Source organism: Vicugna pacos, chromosome 11 (assembly GCF_048564905.1).
Source record: "Vicugna pacos chromosome 11, VicPac4, whole genome shotgun sequence".
Classification (NCBI taxonomy): Eukaryota; Metazoa; Chordata; class Mammalia; order Artiodactyla; family Camelidae; genus Vicugna; species Vicugna pacos.
Genome location: NC_132997.1, coordinates 6,924,792 through 6,946,928, shown reverse-complemented (window position 1 = coordinate 6,946,928; position 22,137 = coordinate 6,924,792). Strand labels below are relative to the sequence as shown.

At 41.7% G+C, this 22,137-nt stretch overlaps 1 pseudogene; it reads right to left on the bottom strand.

The window, feature by feature from the left end:
* LOC140685453 (cortactin-binding protein 2-like) overlaps positions 1-8,437 on the bottom strand; it is a 29,859-nt pseudogene extending 21,422 nt beyond the window's left edge.
* Between the last annotated feature and the right edge of the window lie 13,700 nt (positions 8,438-22,137).

Here is a 22,137-nt window from a genome sequence, read left to right as displayed (position 1 = left end):
ATAAGATAAATAAGTTCCAGAGATCTAATGTAAACATGGAGGCTATAGTTAACAATACTGTATTCTATACTTGTAAGTTGCTAAGAGAGAAAATACTAAATGTTCTCACTGTGAGAAGGAAATGGTAATTATGTGAAGCGATGGAGATGTTAGCTAATGCTCCAGTGGTATTCATTTTGCAATATGTACATGTATGGAATCAATGCATTGTACACCTTAAACTTACACTATATCTCAAAAATTAAATTAAAAAGGGACAGATAAGCAAATCAGATGGGTCAATGTCCTTGAATGGAAGGTCTTGAATAGCATTGACTTGATTCAGTGAGTGATGAAAGAATGTGGGAGGCAGAAATCACACAGAACTTTCAATCAGGAGTCTGGTGGTCCATGAAGGATGTTCAGGGAGAAGAGGTAGGCAGAGCAGCCACTGCCAGGGGAAAGGGGGCATACAGTAGGATGGTACCATAAGGGTGGGTGAAAAAGGCACACTGAGGCCCACTTGGCAGGACATGAACACAGACTGGCTGTGTGAAAAGGGTGAGGGGTCCATGAATGAGAACCTGGGGGTTCTAAATGGTCCTCATACTGCTTTAAAAATAGAGATAGTTGAAAATATGGAAAGAACAAACTCCCAGATTTTCACAGAAAAACCTGGATTTCTGGCTTCTTCTTCCAAATCACAAGATCTCAGGACCCTGGGTCTACGCTTCTACCACCAACAAGTGGCTAGAGCTGAAAGCTGCTGCCCTGGGGAGACCAAGATGTGCCTCCCCTCCCCCAGTCCCAATTAGCTGGCTTCACCACTTAATGTGGCTTTTTGGCACTTGTGGGCATTTAGGTTTTTTAAGTCTGCCAATGAGACCTAAATTCCAAGTTTAGGGGCCAAAAGACTTGTGCACTCACCAAATTGGGCAATTAGGAAGAAGAGGTGTTTTTGTTTTGTTTTGTTTTGCTTTGTTTTTTAAAAAGATGCTCCCAAAAGTTTAGAAACACTGAGTTGGTCACCTTTGCATCCTCCTTGACCTAGTTCACTGTTCTCAGATTTTTTTAGCTCTCTAAGTTTAGAGCAGAATCCAGTCTAATTGCTTATCTACAATGATAGGGTGAGAACAAAATATTTTAGTTTTTTACATTGAGATGAAACAAGATGGAACCTTGAAAACACATACGGGCTTTTGTTATAAATCTAGGAGGAGAAATAAATATTTGGCACAGGTGAGTTTTTAAGGAGCAATGGCTGGCAGTGATTCAGGTCAGGTTCAGGAGCCAGACTGCTTTTTACTTTTAAACATTTTTTATTGATGTAAAATCATTTTACAATGTTGTGTCAAATTCCAGTGTAGAGCACAATTTTTCAGTTATACTTGTACATATATATATTCATTGTCACATTTTTTTCTCTGTGAGCTACCATAAGACCTTGTATATATTTCCCTGTGCTATACAGTATAATCTTGTTTATCTATTCTACAATTTTGAAATCCCAGTCTATCCCTTCCCACCCTCTGCCCCCTGGGCAACCACAAGTTTGTATTCTATGTCTATGAGTCTACTTCTGTTTTCTATTTATGCTTTGTTTGTTTGTTTTAGATTCCACATATGAGCGATCTCATATGGTATTTTTCTTTCTCTTTCTCTTTCTGGCTTACTTCACTTAGAATGACATTCTCCAGGAGCATCCATGTTGCTGCAAATGGTGTTATGTTGTCAGTTTTTATGGCTGAATAGTATTCCATTTTAGAAATATACCACTTCTTCTTTATCCAGTCATCTGTTGATGGACATTTAGGCTGTTTCCATGTCTTGGCTATTGTAAATAGTGCTGCTATGAACATTGGGGTGCAGGTGTCATTTTGAAGTAGGGTTTGTTCTGGATATATGCCCAGGAGTGGGATTCCTGGGTCATACGGTAAGTCTATTCCTAGTCTTTTGAGGACTAGGAGCCAGACTGCTTGTTCTGAGCCCTGCTCTGCTGTGTTCTTGCCATGGGATCTGTGGATCGGGTACTTAACTTCTGTCTCAAGTATTTATAAGTCAGGTGTTTAGAATAAAGCTTACCAGAGTCAAAGCTTAATATATATTAGCTATTATTAGTATCATGGTCAGGGAAAAACAACTTTCTGTAGCTAACTTTCACTAGTATCTGGTCAAAGACTGACCTCAGTACCAGAGCAACATTCAGATTCTGGTGGGATTTTCCTGTCCCCAAAATATGTGCCTCAGGTTTTGTGGACTCCTCCATCCCTCTCTAAAACTGCTTCTGAATTTTATTTTTTGATTTAGGAACTCCTGGCTATTTCCTTCTTCCTCATCCTGGTCAACTGCTACCCCAGCCACAAGATATATTCCTTGATCATAGCTCCAAAGATGAGAATCACCACTTCCCCTAAAAAAGAGACCTGAATTCACATTTCAACCCTCCTCTCCACTCAGCGCACAACTGCCTCCCTCCTTCACTCCCCTTGGCCCCCAGGGTCTCTGTGGCTTTGAGGTCTTGGAGACTGGAGGCTGGTCCGTTTCAGTTTTGTTTCACAACCACTAGTCACGCTATGCTATGCAGGGTTACACTAACTCCACCTGTGGTGAAGCTTGGGGTGTTAAACTCTAGAGCCTAAGGATAGAAAAATTAATGAAAACATTCTATTAATAGACATTTTAACCGTGGTTCTGCCACTATGTAGTTGTGGCAAGTTATTGAACCTCTCTGTGCCTGTTTCCTCACCTTTGGAATGGAGGTAACAATACTGACTTGCACAGGGCTGCTGTGGAGATTAAATGAGTTAACTAATACATGTAATGTGCTTAACAAAGTACCAGTGAACAGCACTCTAAGAGTGAGGTGGAGAAAGCAGTTCACCCCAGGTGCAGCAATAAGGGGTTCTTTGGTTGCAGAGCATTTATAAGTAAGAATAAAATTTACCCAAAACTGATCTGCTTTTATCACTGTGCAGTTCTAAACTGCACCAAAGACACAATACTTAGCTCTGCCAGGTGGACTGCTCCTACCACCTCCTCCTTTAGCATCATTGGGTGCCAGTTATATAGTATGCTCATAGCAGACAATAATATATAAACAAAAGATGAAGAAAAAGAAAAAATACAGGATGTGCAATAAATGTAATGATATGTACATGAAAATAGTTCTTTGCAAGTGTTCACCTGGGTCCCAGTTTTCATCGGAATGCTGCTGAATAAATTAAAAGTCCACTGAAATTTATCCCAAGCAACATTTATTTCCTTGTAATGGCATCACTGACGAGACGTGTTTTTGTTCCCACAATTCAGTTTGCTGAAACAGACTTACCACTACTGATGAACAGATCTGCTAGCTGTTCCTTGGAGAAATCAGGGTCCACTTCGGCTCTCACTATTTCACAGGAGAACCCTGCAGCCATCTGTCTGTGCTGTGATAAGAAGAGATAGTCACTAGTTCTACACACTTTCAAGTTTTCAGGGAAAAGGAGGGGGTGTGCAAGTAATTGATACCTTCATTCAGAGCAGCAGCTGATGTGCCTTGTGCTCTTGCAAGCTTCCTTCTGGGCCATGGAAAGTGACTTTATGATATTGGTCAATCTATTAATAAACCAAGAAGAGACCTTAGGTACTTTTTAGGCTTTTGGGTAGCATTTTGCTAAGCAGAAAAAAAGTGGTACACAGTGTGGAATTTTCTTTCTGACTGTCCTCAGCCTTTCAAAAGATTAGAAATATTATTCTAGGGATTAGCTGTATTCACTGGGCATGTCAAGTCTTTCATTTTAATGTGAAACACGGGCAAATATAGTATTTATGTGGTATATTTTATATAGTATTTACATACTTATAGCAAGAGATGACATTTTATGAAAAAGCACGCACCATCTACCCTCTGTTTTCTACAAGGAGGGTCAGTGGATTAGCTGGGAACACGGTTCCTACAATATTCTGTCCCATGCAGATGTTAATTTTTGTCTTTATTATATCTTGTGGATGCTTCTTAGTCTGAATTTTCCCAATGCTTATTTTACTTTTCCGAGTAAAATAGAAACAAATGTTATTAATTTTGGAAAATACAAAGAAACATAAAGAAGCAGAATAGGAATCACTGAAGCAATCACTGTAAATGTCTTTGTTTCCTTTCAGCTTTGTTCTTCATATAGTTGATGTGTGTGTATTTGCTTTTTATGAACAATATGTGAGTGTAATAGTGTAATCTTTTTACAGCCGTTATATATCAGATGATATCTCTGTGTTGACTTTTTACATAAAAGACATTTTCATGAGTATAAAATTCTTGAATAAACTCTCTATATAATTCCATTTTTTCAAGCACTGAATTCCAGAAATCTAGGTAGAGACTGATCACTTTTACTTTGTGAAAAGGAAAATGTCCTGCCTTTTAAATGAAATCTTGACCCTCATGTATAAGGATACCTCGCCTGAGAACATGTGGAGATGTAGTGGATGTTGGGACAGAAAGCCAATGACCTTTTACATAGGGCAAAGGCAGTGGCATTTGGAGCAAGATGTGGAAAGGGAACCCTTCCCCCGACCTCTGCCATCCTGGGGCTGAGCTCCCACTCCCAGCCTACGTGATGCAGAGAAGCTTTCTTCTTGGAAAGGTCTTGTAGAAAAGCACCTGTGCAGGTGAAACGCCGCCTTACCAGTACAGGTGACGTAGCTCGTGTATGAAGCCTGAGCCACCAAAACTTAGAGAAGTGTCAGACGTGAAAGGGTCTGTTCTCTCTTTATAATTCAGGATGGGACAATGCCAGGGCATGTGTGTGTATCTTTGTGCTATTGGTGCTCTATTGTGCTCTGATGAGTCTGCTCTTTTTAGATCAGAGGGGAAGACCACATCCTTTAGTGTGGCTGGAGTGGACTACTGCAAAGACAGTGACTGACCCTGGCTCATCACAGGAAGAGGCAGGTTCTGAGACATGAAAGGCTTGAGGGAAATTCCTTAGCATGGAAGGAGGAGGCAACTCCTTCCTGACCTGGGGCCTTTAAGACTTGAGCTGTGGCCTCCAAGGAGACCAGGACGTGCTTAGAGGAACTCCTGGAAAGTGGAGGGAAACCAGGCTTGATCACTGGGTGTCAGACCATGAGCTAAGGAGAGAAGTGATCCTTAAAGTGGTCCCTGGATGTTGCACTTGGGACTGGATTTTAAGCTCTGAAAGATAACATATCTGGCAGCCACCAGTGTTTTTCTCTGAATTTAAACACTATTCTACCACTGCTAATTCTTCAGTAAAAAGGGAAACAACTGGGGCTAGGGCAGCAGAGACCTGGCCTTTCATTCCAGGCTGTGATCTCAGAGCCCTGTGGGGAACTGAGCCTCTTTGCCTTTGGCTCCTCTCCACCCAGAGGCCAGTTCTGCTCCACATCCCTTCTCACCTGACAGTCTGGGCAGAAGTGGGCCTGGACACAGAGGAGGGGCTGCTACAAGCCTTATGAAGGGAAAGGCCTTGGTCAGTGGTGTGACCAACTCTCCACCTCTTCACCTCTTCAGGGACACCTGTCACACTGCTCTGTCCCTCTCCCTGCCCATCCCCACTGAATGTGACCTCTGTGAGGAGAGGCAGGCTGTGTGCTCTGGGCACTGCCCTCTCAGGAACACAGAGCTGCTCTATGAGTGTCTGACCCAGGAGGGAACAGACAGGCTGTGTCTGCCACGCAGGCTTCCCGGGGGCCTCCTCACTACTCACCTGCACCTTCCTGCTGCCTAAAACTCCAGGAACCCCGCCTGGGTCTTTTCCTGCCCATGGCACTCACTTCCCACAGGGTGGGCTCACCTGTCTCCTGAGGCTCACTGGGTCCCCTGAGCACCTGCTGAGTTCCCATCATTGAGGCTCCACCAGAGTGTGAGCAGGATGCTCTTCACTCCTTGTGTTCTGGGTCCCAGGAAGGAGGTGAGGACAGGGCTGGGATGGAGAGGGGATGGCTGTGGGTTCTCTTAGGGGCTGACTCTGTCCTCTGACCTCCCACATGCCCCTCACAGTGCCACAGACCCAACCACAGCTCTCTGGGTCTCCTTTCTTCTTTGCCAGAAGAAGCCCTAAGACTTCTGCTCTCAAGCAAAAATCATATGTGTGAAATTCAGGGTTTGCTCCCTGCTTATCAACACAGTCTACAGATCCACACTGGATTTGGGGAAGAGAGTCCTCTCCTCTTCAATCAAAGAAACTGGCCATCTCAGCTGGTGAAGGTGTCCACCATCCTCATCGGTGTAAGGGAGGATGTATCAATATCTAAAGGAGGCCAGGATTCTGTCACATTTACTGTACTGAGAACACTACCTGGATGTGGTGTCTAGTGTGACAGTGTGACTCCTGGTAGAATGGAAGCCCTGGAGGGCAGGGCTGTTGTCTGCTCAGTGCATTAAATGATTGCTGTTCCTATAAATGTATCTGTCCCTTGGGTCCCTTACTATACTTGAGGAATGAATGAACCCAACCAGTCCCACTACACAGACCTGAGTGGGCCTAGGACTCCATTTTTTTTCTCCCAGGGATCCCTGCTCTCATTGACCTAGGACACGGACAGCTAATGGAATACAAATCACATTTGAAATCACATTTGAAATAGCAAACTATTTTAACCCAAGGCCACAATCAGTGATGCAGGAGGCGGAGACTTCCTCAAGGGCAGGAGGAAAATGACCAATTAGCACAACCACAACCCCTCCAGCTGACCTTTCCAGGGGCAAGGGCCCCAGAAAGCACTTTCCATGAAGGGCCCCCTCTGTTTTACTATCATCCTAGGGCCTGATCTTCGCTCACTCCAGGGTGCAGAGTGGCAAACTGAGGTTCATGTAGGTGGAGTGACATTCCCCCATCTCATCGCCAGTAGGTGGCTGAATCACCAATGTCCTGTGAGGGCAGAGTGCTCACTTTTGGACTAGAAGGTCAAGAACCAGCTAGGTGGTGGCCAAAGCTCTATAGGTGCCCAGGAACATGTGTGGTTAGTGGGGTTGCTGACAGGATGGCAGGCACCAGATTTGCCACCAGAATCTCCAGTCTGTCTCTCTGGATGTTTCATGACATGCAGGTCCCATTCCTGCTTCCTGTTGACACATCTTCCGCCTGGGGTGGAACAGAGGAGAGATAAGAGTCAGAGGCAACACCATGGACCTCCAGGGCAGGGTGTTGGGCTAGAGCTCAGACCAAATCCCCAAACCTCAGGGACATGTGCCAAGAGGTGGGACAGGAGAGCCCTCAGCAGAATAAAGGTTATCCTTATCACCAGGAAAGGTATCAGTGGGTGATGATTAAATGCATCAGCTTCACAGATAAGTGAACAGCACAGAAGTGACAGCACCTCCCTGTATGAACTACATCATCTCTGTGACTGCTGTCAAAACATTCCATTTTAGAGATGAGAACACAGAGACTGATCCTGGAGTGGGAGGGATCAGGATAGTCAGGCAAACATGGAAATGTAAGGGTGGAAGAAAAACAGGAAAATCTGTAGAAAAATGTAAAAACACCATTGACTTAACATGAACTGAGATTCTATCAAAGTCTCTTTCTGAGATTCTGTCTAATATATGGACATTGACATTGCATCTGGCCAAGACAGGGCCTGGGCTGTGAGGGTGGGTGGAAGAAACAGGGAATCAGATTCCTTTGCCAGCAGGTCTCTAATAGAGATACCAAGGGAGGTGCAGGGCAGCTCTGGGACCCAGGGCTTCCTGGGTGTGGAGTCTCCTCGCTCGCACTCACCCTGAGCCTGCACTGAGCTCTGCTGGTGTCTTGGGGCCCTTGCCCCTCTTGCAGGGAGATAGAACTGGGGACCCCACGGACCAGGTCCTTTCTGATGTCCTGTGTAGAGTCCTGCAAACACAGTGCCTAGCAGCCAGTCAGAATCATTAGAGCCCTGTCTGAATGTATTGGCTGATTCTCAGATCTACGTCTCGACTCCAGACTCACACATACCACTCTCTGCACAGATCTACATGAGGGACAAAAACCCAACAACCTGAAGCCCTTGGATTCCCATTGGCAAAGCACAGGTAGGAGGCCCCTGAGGAGTCCTCTTTCCCCCCTGCCAGGCCTGTCCTTGGCTGTGACAATGACAGGACCACCAGGTTACCAAGTGCTCAACAACCTGTTCCTGCCTAGAAGGGAAAACTCCCCTCAAGTTCCCCTTCCCCCAAATGGAGATGAGGAGAAGTAGCCCTGACCAGGGAGGGCTCCCTGAGGTGGCTGTGTCTGGATTGGTCTGCTCCAGGCCACATATTTTACCTTAGGTGAATTCCTGGTAAAAGATCAGAGTCATCCGAATTGAGGATTGAACCAACATCTACAGCATCTGAAAAACCTCTCATTTCAGGATTTCCTGAAGCTGAAGCCCTGGAGGTGGGAACACAGAAGGAGAACATGTTTCTCTCTCAACTGTCTCCTACCAAGTGAGCTGGCTCTAGGGCCATCACTAGAATGTGGGTGCCTGGTTACCTGGTTCTATTTCTGTTGGGGTCTGTGGTCAAAGAAGTGACATCACTTCCTTGGGTCCCCTTACTTGAACCCCATGCTCAGACAACACCTCCACACACAGCCCTTTACGTACCTGCCTGCTCACCCTTCTCCATGCAAATCCACATCTTCCACAGTTACAGCAGCCCTGCCTCTCCACAGCTCCCGGGGAGGCTCTGTGTGTAGCTGTGAGGAGACAATCTGGCTTCCAGACTCAACTCCTCATTCTTACCTGTCCTCCATCCTGCATATATCCTGGCATCTGTCCAGGCCTGTCTGTCTCCTCACCTGCACAGTGGGGATTATTCTATCATGTACTTCTAGGGCTGTCCTCAGGTGCATGTGGGATAAGACCTGAAAAGTGGGGGAGAATTGCCCCATCTTAGTGATGCCTCCTACACCCTTTTACTTACTCTTAGTATCTCCCCTGTGTCTGTTTTTCTCTTGATCCCATCCCATAGCCTGTATTTAATGTCAACCTTCACATGTGGGTGTGTGTGTTGTTTGTGCAGGCTTGTAAGCCAGTGCTAAATCTCTGTGTGGCCAGCAGAAAACTGCCTGCACATAGGTGGGATGGACAAGAGCATCCTGAGGTCTGAGAGTTTCTAATTTCCAAAGCAAAGCTGATGAGAGGTGTTGAGGTCCTGTCTAGGAAGTCAGAACATAGTGACTCAAAGCTATACAGGTAGCAGGGGCTGGAGATGGGATCACAGACTCCTAGACAGTCTGGCTCAACAGCCTACACTAAAAACCACAGGGCTGGAGGCAGATAGGATATAGCTGGGGATAGGAGACTATCCCCTTCATGGGGCACACAGACTGGCAAGCTGGGCTTCTCTGGCTTTATGAATAGGGGCCAGGGACAGACAGGCAAATGATGGCTGGCATCACCAGACAGGCTTGTCAGTGTCATTTGCTGCTTCCTTTATTTTCCTGTCCTTAAATTACTCTCCCCAAGACACAGGATGGCTGTCAGGTTTTACAGTCCAAACCCAGTATAATCAGAGTCCAGATCATGAGGTATGGAGTATTTTTTTGTCATCTGTAGTACTACATCTTGCTTGAAACCCCCTGGGAAGCAGTTTCTCTCAGTGACTTCATTATAAAATGGTATCACTTTTGCCTTTTGTTTAGATTTCTCATATTAATTATATCATATAATATCTGTCTTTGTCTGACTTACTTCACATAGTATGATAATCTCTAGATTTCCCAGACATACACCTCAATGTTCACATCAGCTCTATTTACAGTGGCCAAGATGTGGAAGCACAGTAAATGTCTACTGACAGTGAGTGGATGAGAAAGATGTGGTATATATACACCTTGGAATACTATTCAGTCATTGTAAGGAATGAAAGAATGTTATTTCCAACTAAATGGAATGTATATAGAGATTATCATACTAAGTGAAGTAAGTCAGACAAAGATAAATATAACTTATATGTGGAATCTAAAAAAAAAATAAAAAAGGATACAAATGACCTTATTTACAAAACAGAAATAGAATCACAGACATAGAAAATAATCTATGGTTTCCAGGAGGAAAGTGGTGGTGGGGAGGGATAAATCAGGAGTGTGGGATTACAGACACAAGGTAGGATATACAAGGGCCTACTGAATAGCACAGGGAAGTATATACAGTAACTTACAATAACCTATAATGGAAAAGAATATGAGAAAGAACATATATGCATGTATAACTGAAGCAGTATGTTGTATACCAGGAACTTAAACAACACTGCAAATCAAATATATGTCCATGAAAAAATAAAGTGTATCAGAACTGATCTAATCTCATAAGATTTATGTTGCCCCACTCTGCCTTCTGGAACTCACTTCGCACCCCTCCCCCATCCATGCAGCAGCTGCTCAATCTCCCCACCTGCTCAAACCAGAACCTGGGACTCTGTCTGATCCCTCTTTCTTCTTCACCCCACATGCAGTCAGCTTCTCCCCTGTCCCTGGGTCCCAACTGCAAATGCATTCATCACCTCTCTGTATCCCCCTCACCTTCCCTGTCTAATCCACCACTGCCATTGCCCCAGATTCATGCTCTTTGCTTTCCTTTCTTACTCCCTTCAATCCAAGAGAGGGATGTTTAAAATACAGACCTGTTCCTGTCACTCTGCTAACACACAAGAAATGTCTCAGGGTCATTTTGGGGAAAAGCCCCAATCCTGAGCCAGATCTGAAGCCCCTCCTCCTGTCAGCAGCCCACCTAGGTTTGTTCTCCTCAGTCCAGCCACACTGGCCTCTGTCTGTCTGTTCTTCCAAGGACCACCCCCTGCCCTGCCTTCAGTGAAAGCCCATTGAGCTCTTTACCTGGTTGACTCCTCCCTCAGGTTTACCTCAAATGCTGGAGGTTGGTCTGCCCTGGGCCCACAGTTCCTCCCCCAAGGCTCTTTCCATAGTCCTGGGAGATGTCAGTGTGGCCTCGTGGGCCCCAGTACTCGCCTGGGAAGTGGCAGGAAGCTGGGGCTTTGGGAAACCTCAGGTCCCCAGTCCCATGTCTTGTCCTGCAGCTGTCTAGCAGGTAGCCCAGTGGGCTCTATAGCCCTTGGTGACTACAGGATAAAAGGCCCTGCACTGCTCGGGAGCCCTGTCCCCCTGCTGGTTTTCCACATGTAATTTAGAGAAGAAGAAAAAAAGCCAAAAGTGTAGTGACACAAACAGTATGGTACTGGCATAAAAACAGACATTTAGACCAATGGAACAGAATACAGAGCCCAGAAATAAATCCACACATGTATGGTCAAGAAAATTACAACAAAGAAGCCTAAAATGCACAGTAGCAGAAAGGACAATCTCCACCATTAATAGTGTGTGGAAAAATGGGCAGTTATATGCAATAGAATCACACTGGACTGCTATCTTAGAGCATCCACAGAAAGTCAAAATGGATTAAAGACTTGAATAGAAGACCTGAAACCATATAACACCAAGAAAGAATAGGCAGTGAGGTCCTTAACATCAGATTTGGTTTTGAATTGTTGGCTCTGACTACAGAAATTAGAAGAAATGAAAATAAAAATTAGCAACTGAGACTACAGCTAATTGAAAAGCTTCTTCACAGCAAAGGAAATCATGCACTAATTGAAAAGGTGAGGCATGAAATGAGAGAAAATAACTGCAATTCAGATCTGATTGGGGTAACATCCAAAATATATAAAAACTCACACAACACAATAGCACACAAACTCTCATTAAGAAATGCCTACATAAGATTTTGTATATATTTCCCTGTGCTATACAGTATAATCTTGTTTATCTATTATACAAGATCTATGGTAGCTCACAGAGAAAAAAATGAGAAAATGAATACATATATGTTCATGTATAACTGAAAAATTGTGCTCTACACTGGAATTTGATACATTGTAAAATGATTATAAATCAATAAAAAATGTTAAAAAAGAGAAAGAAATGGGTATAAATTCTGAATAGATATTTTTCCAAAGGTGAAATACAGATGACCCACAGCACATGAAAAGATGCTCAACGTCATTAATCACCTGAGAAATGCACATCAAAACCCAATGAGATGTCATCTCACACTTGCCAGAATAGCCAACATCAAAAAGTTCACAAATAGCATATGTTCGTGAGGAAGTGGAGAAAAGGGAGCCCTTGTACACCATTGGTGGGAATGTAAATTGTTACAGACATTTTGAAAAACATTTGGAAATTCTTCAAAACCTATATATAAAACTCTTATGATCCAGAAATTCCACACCTGGATATATATTTGAAGAAAAGAAAAACTCCAATTGAAAAAGATAGTTGCATCCTAATATATATATATATAACAGAATTATTTACAATAGCCAAAAATGGAAGCAATCTAAGTGCCCAGCAATAGATGAATAAATAAATATGTACATAATTTATTTCATTTATATTTATACATATATAGAATGGGCTACTACTCAGTCATAAAAAAGAATGACATTTTCCCATTTGAAATGACATGAAATGATCTAGAGGATAGCGTGCTTAGAGGACTAGGTCAGGCAGAGATGATAAATACTGGGTGTTATCACTTATATGTGGCATTTGGAATATAAAACAAGTGAATGTATATAATGAAACCCAAACAGTCTCACAGATATAGAGAACAAACTAGTTGTTACTTGTGGTGAGAGGGAAGCGGGGAGGGCCAAGAAGGGATAAAGGATTAAGAGACACAAACTACTACATATAAAATAAATAAGCTCTGAGTATATAGGAATGTTTACTTGTATGTTTTAAACTTAAACAAGCCCCAGTTTCATCCTGGGGGTGCTGGCAGATGCTGGGGTGGGGAGAAGCTACCTTTGTAAGATAGTTGCCAAGCTTTCCAACAACTCAAAGGCATCAGCTCATCAGGCCACCCCGAGGTGGATGTGTGACCAACATTTCCATTTCTTTTAAGAAAGTGGTCTGTTTGAAGGTTCTGTCCTTCCAAGACTCAATTTTGGATACATGATGTTTTTTATGAGGGGAGTTAATTAGGTTTTTTCATTTACTTTTATTTTTAGAGGAGATACTGGGGATTGAACCCAGGACCTTGTGCATGATACGTATGTGCTCTATCACTTGAGCCATACCCTCCTCTTGGGACTCAATTTTGTAAGCTTTGTTTTCCAGAAAATTATTCATGTAGCCTAACATGGCCAGTATATAGGTATGCAGTTGTTCATTACCTTTTTATAATACATTTTGTAAAGTATTCCTTGTCTTATTCATAATTAACTTATTTTTTATTGGCTTGACAGGTTTACCTATTTCCAAATAGAAAACAATACTTTCCTTTTGCCAAAAACAACATTTATTTGCATCCATCAAGCAGAGTGGTTGGTTTCCAATTGGTTATTTTAGGTTTTCCATATTAATTTCTCCTCCTTTTCCACTGAAAAATACTGTATGGTATCACTCATATTTGGAACAAAAATAAAAAAAGAAGACGACAAATGAACTTATATATAAAACAGAAACAGACTCACAGACATAGAATACAGACTTGTAGTTGCCAGGGGGAGGAGGGTGGGAAGGGCTAAACTGGGAGATGAAGATTTTCAGATATTGATGGGTATATATATAAAATTGATAAATAAGTTGATACTGTATAGCACAGGGAAATATATTCAATATCTTGTAATAACTCATAGTTAAAAAGAATATGAAAATGAATATATGTATATTCACGTATGACTAAAGAATTGTGCTGTACACTAGAAATTGACACAACATTGTAAACTGACTATAACTCAATAAACAAAAATGAAGGCAACATAAAATAAAATAAAATAAAATAAAAATAGCAAAAAAAAATTTTCTTTTAGGAAAAGATCTTACCAAACAGAGTCCCATGAATTATATCGTGAGATCCATTTCTCAGGTAATTGATAAATGATATCAAAATTGACAAATTCTCATAAGGGAAAGAAAGGTGGAAGAATGAATGAGATGGCCCAATGGTATGTTTTGGAGAGAGCCAGCCCAGAATCAGGGCATGCAGTCCTGCTCGGAACTGAGCAATTTTGAATTTTGAATTTCAGATTCTTGGCTCTAAATGCCTCACATTAGAGATCCTCAGATTCAAACCTCACCTAGAACAGTCTTTTTTTTTTTTTATCATTGCTGAATCCTTCAATGTTGGTGCTTAAATATCATTTGCTGAACAAATCCTCACAGGTACAGCAACATCACATGTTTTAGTGAAGCTAAACTTGAATAAAGAGATCTCTATATCAGGATAGACTGCTCTGCTATCAAAGGGGACAAATGCTGAATTTCTCTCCTTGTCAAAGTTGTTACGTATTTTTTGAATGCTAGTTTGTTTCCCCTTGTTTTTGATAAAGCTGAATTGATTGCAAAGGTAAAATAAGAACTTCCTTTCCTAGGGCTATGTTCATTCTTCCAAACTGAGCTGGCAAACACTGTTGTTAGTTTTAGTAACATTTCAAAGAACTTCTTCCCCATATATTGCTTCTAGAGAATAATCTTAAGCCTGGGTAACCAGTATGAAAGATGTGGAAAGAATCAGGTATAATGAGAATGTCTGAAAGAAACTGTTCTCTTGAGCAAACTAGCCTATTTCCATTAATGTCATTATTTTTATTAACATTATTTTTTGACTTATAAAATACATTTGAACAATAGCAATCTCCTCTCCCTGGGGCGTTAGAAATAATATCCCCCATGTATGGAGAATTTATTACATTCTGGTCATTTGGCACATACTAATATGATCCTCACAATAAACCTATGAGAAAGGTCATAGGATCAGAGAAATTTGATGATTTCATCACAAGTACTAGGGTCTGGAGCAGGGATTTGAACACAGGGCAGAAGGAGGCTAAAGCCCATTTTCCCACCTTACTGTACTGCTTCACTAAGTCACCAGGAAGCTGCTATGTATTCAATATGAAGTTGAACTCAGTTAAAAAGAACCGCATGGGCCAAAGACTTATCTCTCACAGGGGAGATTGCTCGGTGCCTCTAAGAAAATTTCAGCTTAACACCCTGAGATTAGTTAGCCTTGCATCTCTGATCCATGGAGGTCTGTTTAATTCAAGCCACATGTGGGCATTTCCACTCCAAGTACAACATCAGTTCTAAACCTGGTGGCATGTCACAGAGGCACAAGTCAAAACCCAGGAAGGAACCTGAGGTGTGTTACTGTTCCCAAGCAGAAACATCCTTGGAAGCTTATCTGAACAGAAGGCCTATCTGAAAATCTGGAGGTTTGCCCAGCTTTGGTTTCCTGTCTAACTGAAGCAGAGAGAACCAGACATGGAGCCAAGGGGTTTGTGCTTGTGGGGTCAGCAACCTAAATTTGAAGATTTGGACCAGCTAGGCTGCATGCAGCCTGCAGCCAGGGCCCTGCCAGCAACACCACCCCAGGGGCCCAGCAGCACAATGAGAAACCGGAGGAAGAAGATAAACATTACAAGCATAATGATGCCACAGGGCAAACCGACTTCCCACCTGGCAGAGAAGGGGAGACAGATCCCCCAGGGTTATTTTTATAGATTATTCTGCTATCCTTGGCATCCAGGAAGGATCTTTTGCTATCTGCAATACTGCCGGTAGCTAATGTGTACTGAGTACTTGCCATGCTCATGATACTATACTTAGCACCTTACATATATTATTTCAGTGGTGAGTAATTATAATGAGAGTGGCTGAAAAGGCAAGTGTACAGCTTTAAGGGTTTCTACAGAAAATGTCATTTTGGCATAGTCTTTACTAAAAAGAGCCACCTCTATTTCTTAGCGCTACACCACCTCACCTGTCATTACTGTTTTCTATACCCAGCACAAGGTTGCCTTGAATCAAAATGCTTTGTTGTTGCTGTGCCACAGCCAGGACTGTAAAAATAACACCATCACCTGCTTTGGGAAGCAGAACCTTGGACGCATCCACAGCCCTCCAGCAGTTATTTCCAGCCATCTCCCTGTGATGCTTCCTGCTCTGGTTAAACTTAACCCCAGTCAAACCATATCTCTTCCCTGTTGAAACACTCCCCGCCCCCTCACCTTTGCTTAGAGAAGATAGGGCAACATCTGTGGGAGAAAGAGAAAACTTTCTTCAAGTGTTGTTTTCTTAGGAGGGAGGAAGCTTTCCTAGGTATTCCACAGCAGACTTGCTGTCTCATTGGCCAGAAGATTCTGGTCAAATACCCATTTTATGAAGTTCTATTCCATCATTACCTAGAATGGAGGGTGTGGTGCAGGTGTGGTTTAAAAAATGGGAGAGACTATAGGATGATTCTACTGTTGGTTGGTTGGTTGGTTTGAATTAATTTTTAACCTGCCTAATTTTAAAAAATGATGTAAGGGAGCAGGGGCACTGGGTGTAATGTACTATGCTTACTGTCACTGTTCCTGTAATCCCCACAGCACACAGGAGAGAGAGGGATGCAGCGATTCTGACCTCAACCATCTGTGCTTCAACTCAAAGACTGACATATTTCCCGACTTTCCCAAGGCTCTGGCAAGGAAAACTCAGATCCCCAAATCCAGGTCATTCTGATGCAGCAGTAACCAGCTGGGTTTTCAGTAACCGGGATGGAGACATCTGTTTTCCCAGCCCACATAAAAATATGCACAAGGGTGCAAATCAGCAAATCTACAGCTTCCAGGTGACCAAGCTGGGATGTGCTCTCCCTTTGGGGACCATGAAGGGTAAATCTGGCCCTGGAAGACAGAAGGCCAGCAGCAAGGCTAAGGGGCTAAGCAAATCCAGACTCTGTCATCCCTTTTCTGCATTTGCCTAGAATAGAGTCCATCTGGCTTCCTGGCTATGTGGCCATTGTGCCTGTGCAAGGGGCACCATGGAGCATGCTGAGTGCCTGGAAAATTACCAGCAGCCTCTTGCAGTTCTCACCAGGCCACCAGGAACTGGCCACATGGGAACTGCCTTCTCTGACACTCCTGGTTCCTCAGATTATCTGATCAACCCCTACATTCTCATAGAATGAGAATTGTGAGCCCAGTTGGTAAGGAACAGAGGGGGCTTTTGTGTCCTGGTCTTAGAGAAGAGAGCCCCTTAGCTTTTCTCACATATCCACCTTCTGTGGCTGCAGCTTCTCCTTCCCTACCACACCACATCACAGAAGAAATTTAGAGACATCTTGGCTCTCCAGTGAAGACAGAGGACAATGGATTCCACATGAAAAATGGAATAAAATTGGGGTGCTGTTAGTCAGCCACCTAGGTGCAGGTGGCTTTTGGCAACCGAGGATGGGGTGGTGATTTAGAAGGGTATTTCTCAAAGTCATTACAGTTAATTAGCACTGAGTTACAAACTCATCAGCAGGTGAAGAGCCAGCTCCAGATCCCCAGGGAATTTCAGATGATTTAATATGCAAAGTGGCATGCATGTAAGGCAGCTGATCCTCTATAAAGAAATGATTTCATTATTTCTTTATTTCTCACTCCTGGATCCCATCCCTTTTATATACATACCACATCTCAGAAGACATCCGTCCAACAGGGCTTTGGGTCGAGGAAATTACTGTGTTCCTTGTTTTTAATTTAGCAACACACTTTCACAATGGGACCGGTGTATTTTTCAGTATTCTGATTCATCTCAGTAAGATGCTTTTCGACCTGGTCGTCTTCTAGACTCTGTGGTATTTATGATTGAACCAAAATTCTGCAGAGATATTGATGCAGTCTTAACATTGATAGCATGAATGACATCAATACCATTTACATATAGAACACCCTTGTGTATCTGGGAGCCAGAACAGTAGCTTAATTGACATCATACACAGAAACAAGAGATCTGTTCATTAGAGCTGGTGCTGAACCAAAAAGAAATGTACTGGACTTTGAATGTTGCTTCCTCTTCCAGTTGTTTTGTTCTTTGATTTTTGTGCTAAGATCTCTATCATTACTCCTGAGAAGCAGGAATCATCTCAGAAAGTATCTTGCTTTTTGGCAGAAACCCCTGCTGGCTCATCCTGCCCCACAAACCCTGCTAGTCCAGCGTAGAGAAAGAGAGCTGTATGTCTGCTCAAAACCACTCTCCCACAATTAATGGGTGCCTGGATTCACCTTTCTTTGCTGCTTGTGAGTTTCCATTTTCTCTAAGCCTTCTCTCCTTCACATAGCACTGAGGAGCAGAGGTTAATGAAAAAATGAAGAGTTTGACTTTATAAATGAAGTAGAAAATACATTCTCTAAAAAAGCAAAAACTAAGTGAGCTAATATCTGTGGAGGATAAGGAAAATATTTTTCTGAACTAAATAAGAGTAGTGATTTAACTACAGTGTTGCTACTTGAAGATATTTTATTGTGTTCATTATTGCTGTTTCCTTTTTATTTTTTTTTCAGTGTGACTGAGGAGTCTATTGTATCAAGACTAAGTTTCCAGTATTTAAAATTGTACACAAATATTGCAGAAAATAATTGACTTGCTCCCAGCACATCCACTTGTCAGACAAGACCTGGGTGGAATAATACTTCATATCAGTGGATTGGCAAACTTTTTCCATAGAGAGCCAGAGAGTAAATATCATATGTTTTGTGGTCCATGTTGCTTCTGTTGAAACTGTCCAACTCTTTCCTTATTAATACAGAAGCAGGCATACCCAATACGTAAATGAATATGGGGCCTTGTTCCAATAAAATTTTATTTATAAAAACAAGCCACAGATCAGATTTGGCTCTTAGGTCATAGTTTGCCAACCTCTGCTTCCTAGCAAAGCTCTAATACATTTTCTTCTTTGGCTAAACTATGAATGGGAGCTTGTAAAACCAAAGCCATTCTGAGGGGATGACACAGCCCCATATAAGGTGGTAGCCAATACACAATAACTGGGTTTCTTTCTTCTACTTTCTAACAATAATAATAACTGACAACTTAACAGCTATTTTCAGCTTAGAAAGTACACACTATCTGCTTGAACTGCAAATTCTGTGAGCTAATATCATCTTAATGCAGATTATTTATTATCTTGGGCTTCCAGTTTCTGGGAATAGTGGGGTAGATTATCTAGATCAAATATCCTACTGAAAATGCTGAATATAATACAAAAAAAATCTGCCTAAAAGCATCTGAGAGGAAACAAGATAGGAAGAAACTACCAGAACTAAATGGAGAGAAAATATTAAGCAAGCACAGAAGCAAATTTTACCCTGACATCATTTGCTGATTCTGGCAAAAGTGAACTTTGCTTTTGGTAATTCATGGGGTGATCAAGGCAGAAATCAAAGCCTAGGGCCTGTACAAGCTAGAAAATCTTTAAGAAATCACCATTACTATATACTTGAAACTCAAAGGGAATAACTCCTGGGGTAAAAGAGAGCCAGAAGTGAAGCAGCTCACCTGCAAATAAGTAGGTTTCACATCCCCAGGTAGATCAAAGACCCTCTAGCCTTGAACTTGGTTGAAGGTGATAGTTCCTCCAGACATCTTTCAGAAGCAAAGATATATCATATCTGGAAGAAGGCACTTATAATTTATCCTGGGTCTCAGATTACTCATATATATGTTTTCCCAAGCATGAGGACCTAGCACACCAACAAGAAAATAAGCTACATAATTAAACACAGCACCAGGATGTCAACAAAAACAGATTTGCAAATACTTTAGCTGTTAGAAGTATCAGAGACAGGTTAGAGAGCAAGAGTGTTTACTATTCTTAAAGGAAAAGAAATAACAGGATTCATAGCAGAAAACCACAAAAATGGCAGTGTAAATTTTTCTTTAAAGAAGCAATAGAAAGTCTAAAAAGGGAAAATGAAATAGCCAAAAATTAAAAACTTAATAGAAATTTTTAACAGCAGATTAGACATATGAAAAGAGAGAATTAGATATTTGGAGAAGAGGTGCCCAATATCCCACAAGTAGCAAGGGCCACAAAATGATGTTAATTTCTTTGGATTTCAACATCCCATTAATTTTTCAACAAATGGCCAACTTTGTGGTAATATGTGTTTATATTGCTAGAGGAGAGAGGAAAACTTACCATCTTTTCCTGCCCACCTTAAAGTAATGATTTTCAATCCAGTTTTGGAGCTTCATTCTGCCTCCTTACAACAAACTCCCCATCAGGCCACCAAGACACTGATCCTTCTGTCCTATCTAGGAATTTTGGTCGTGTGATCAAATTAACTTGATCTGCAACAATGAAATTCAAGTTCTCACACTTTAGTTTCAGTTTGTTCTAGATAATGAAATGAAAAAAAGAACACCCTGCTACTCATCAAATGGCCCTTGTGTTTAATAACCAAACATAAATTTGGGATTTGAGGGGGGCAAACAATGAAAGAGTACTGATAAAAAATATTTCTTCATGTAGAAGCATTTAAAAGTCTACACATGAGACTGTTAGTTGCACTGGTAGTCCCGCCTCTCAGAGAGAGGGCCATGTAATCCTTTTCTCCCTCAGCCCTGGACACTGCCCTTAGCCTGATATTCCCAAGGTCCCCTGGCCCCTTTTGTAACTAATTTCACTCAGACTGAACTCTGCCCAGAAGCCTTCAGAGAGATCACAAAGGCTTGACCAATTCAATATGATTGAGGTTTTTTGGCTTAATAATAAATGATAGTCTAAATGACACATGCCCTAATTTTGTGTTATAGTTTTCACGAACAGTAATTTTCTGTTTGTTTTAAGCCCTGCAAAACTATCAATAGCATTGTATTTACCACCCACTCTTTCTCTTGTTTATTCCTTTTTGGATTTCTGGGATAACTTTCCTCCAGTCCAAAGAATTCCCTTTAGCATTTATCTTAGTGTGGGTCTCCTGGTGATGAATTTTTCTGTTTTTGTTTGTCTAGAAAACTGTTTATTTCACTTTCACATTTGAAAAATATTGTCACTAGCTGATCAATTCTGGGTTGACATTTTTGGCTTTTTTCTCTTGCATTTTGGAGATATCATTGTATTGTCTTCTGGTTTTCAGTTCTCTTTTGAGAAAATAGCTATCAGTCTGATTGATGCTCCTTTAAAAGTGTCAGTTTTCTCTGGATGCTCTTAAGATTTTGGCTTGCAGAAATTTTACAATCATGAGTCTAATTGTGGCTTCTTTTGTTCTTATCCAGCTTGGAGTTTGTAGCACTTTTTTGATACCTTTCATCAGTTTTGGGGGAAAAAACATCTCAGCTATTATTTTTTCAAATACTGCTTCTGCGCTATGATCTCCATTTCTTCTCTGATTTCAACATTGGATCTTTTCCCCATGTTGCATGTATCTCTTATGTGACTTTTCTGCATTCTTGAACCTTCTGCTCCCTGTCCTTCAATTTGAATATTTTAACTGACTTAACCAGTTAACAAATCCTCTTTTTGTTATGTCCAATATGTGATTAAACCTATTTAGAACCTAATTTCACTTGCTACATTCTTCAGGTGTAGAAATTCCTTTTGATGCTTTTATAGAATTTCTCTGGTGTAATTCTTTCTTGACATCTATTTTTCTTGAATACATTAATCAGGATTTTAAAAAATCCATGTCTCTTAATCCTAGCATCTAGCTTAACTATGGATGTTTCTATTGCCAGTTTTTGTTTAGAATGCTGTTTCCTGGAATGACTTGTAATATTTTACTGAACGTACAACATTGTTAATGGAAAATTGTAGATGTTCAGGATGATGTTATCATTCTTCAAAGGAAATATATCCCATCCTCTGACAAACAGCTATAGTAAACAAGAGACTGGGCTGATTGAAACAACTTGTAATCTCTGTAAGACTTTTAATACCTCTAGCACGTCAACTGAGAGCTTAGGATACTTACTAGTGAAACTGAGGTCAGTCATTGGTTAGATCCATTAAACTATAGCTTGCTTAATAAACAGTAAACTGTAACCTGCCTTTAATGATTAAGCTCACTTTGTCTTTACAGAAACTCACATATCCTTCAAGCATCACACAGTCTAAACAATGTTTGCCCAAGTTGTTTTTCAGGAACTTGGAATCAGCTGTTTTCAAGTTTGAGCCCCAGCTAGTTGGAACCACTGATCCACAACTGGGTTATGCACCGTGTCCAATCCATGACCTATTGGCATCAAAGGGTCAAAAGCTCCACCCTCAGAACAAGCTAACACCAACATTTCCTGCACCTGCATCCCATGAAAAAGCATGTACCTTAGTTGCTCCTGTACAGAACAATAATGACATCACCTTTTTCTCACCTCCAGTCACCTTTCCCCACCATGCCTCAGACCACCCTGTTTCTTTAAC